We start from the raw sequence: 1646 nt of genomic DNA, 5'->3' as shown, positions 1-1646 counted from the left end.
GCATGTGGCTGCGAAAATGCAATTGGTGAGCGTAATGCCATTCTCTGATGATACAGAGGCGCGTGAAATATCGAGGCTGAAAGCTCCCGCCTTAACGACAGCGGCTTCAATTCCCACGCATCAAGAAGCAGTGGGACTTCAGGCTGGGAGCTCCAATTTCACCTGAAAGAACTTGCATTCACATGGAACACGGAACTTTGGGACATCAGCTGGTAGAATAGATAGTCAACTATTTTATTCTTAAGTAAGTAGTTTTCAGCAGGATACTTGTTTGTGGATTGAAAGAATATCTACAACTGGGACAGTCTAAATTACAAAGAAGAATTCTGCAAAGAGTCAATTCTTCGAGAAGCATCTGTGCAGAGAGATGCAGAGGAATGTTTACGTCATCTGCCGTTCTAATATGTTTGACTTTGCACTGGATTAATTTCCATGAAGGGATTTTTTTGCTCGGTTCACAGTTTTCACTTTCCTGCATATTCGCAAAAGTCGCTACTGTACTCGAAACCTCTGAATATTAACTGGTATATACAATGTGGTGATTAGGCTCACGTTCCCGTCAGTGATGCTGAAGAAGTGGATTCGAAATTCATCACATCACATTCCATTAAATGACTAAGCAGACAGAGTGTGAATGGAAACTTCATGAGGACATATGTGTTTTTTTTTGGAAAATTCGTTGCTTTAAAAGGTGATGAAGATAGGACTGAAGCAGTGACAGTGATTATCTTTATTGCTTGTTCAACTGGTGAACATGACTGCTATTAACCGTGTCCGTATTAACATCACGGCTCTAGAGGCTGTGCATCGGGCCAGTAGCGCAATGGATAACGCGCCTGACTACGAGTCAGGAGACTGTAGGTTCGAATCCTACCTGGCTCGCAGACAGGGTAGATTTTAATCCCGCTTAAAAACTGATTTTTCAAAACCCGAAATAAGGTGTGAGCTCCTCATCTGCAGGAACGAGAATGCCTTCATTAAATGTACCTGAGAACATGAGAGTCAATGTCCCAGCGTCATCACAGGAGGGAAGCCGAATAGTCGCGTAGGTGACTTATGGGCACCTTTCCATTTCATAAAGCCACCGATCGAATAACTGTTGCTCGCGGTGATGCTCTGCTTTGAGCATTTTTCGAAACTCTTTGGCCAGTGGAATCAGAGAAGAATGAAGGGTTAACTGTCCAACTGATCTTTATAGAGTGTGAGTTCTAGAGTCTCCTACCTGCTGACTGATAAAGTTTTCCTACCAGTCTATTCAAAGCTTTCTGCATCTTATCTGAAATCTACAAACCCTGGTGATCGATCAAGAGCAAATGTTTCCTTCAATCTGTAATTCCTTGCTCCTCATTATTTCGTACACGTCAATCATGTCTCCTCACAATCAGATCTGCTCTGAGAAAATCAACATTTTGAAAGTCTTGTGTTCACTGAAATTTCTTGTCTGTTTTTAACAGTTCGGTGAATGGAATAGTCCCACTGCTAACATTCAGCACAAACTTTCAGCAAAAACCACACAATGCGGAGAACCTTAGTACTGCTCTTTTCGTCAACTATGTGTAAAAGTCCCCTGTAACTTTCGATTTCGCATCCCGTGGGGCTATTTGTCCGTGTTCAACGACGTGTCCCAGGAAGGTTACTTTGGCTTT

General features: G+C 42.5%; 1 non-coding gene across 1 annotated transcript; it reads left to right on the top strand.

The window, feature by feature from the left end:
- Positions 1 to 809: 809 nt before the first annotated feature.
- On the top strand, positions 810 to 882 carry trnar-acg (transfer RNA arginine (anticodon ACG)). Its single transcript has one exon. It is a non-coding gene; the product is annotated as a tRNA-Arg (tRNA).
- The last annotated feature ends 764 nt before the right edge of the window (positions 883 to 1646 follow it).

Source organism: Chiloscyllium plagiosum, unplaced genomic scaffold, assembly GCF_037043375.1.
Source record: "Chiloscyllium plagiosum isolate Xiang-an unplaced genomic scaffold, Cpla_swu_hap1 HiC_scaffold_18, whole genome shotgun sequence".
In the NCBI taxonomy this organism is placed as follows: Eukaryota; Metazoa; Chordata; class Chondrichthyes; order Orectolobiformes; family Hemiscylliidae; genus Chiloscyllium; species Chiloscyllium plagiosum.
The sequence above is the reverse complement of the archived record's forward strand: the minus strand, read 5'-3'. Positions and strand labels throughout refer to the sequence as shown.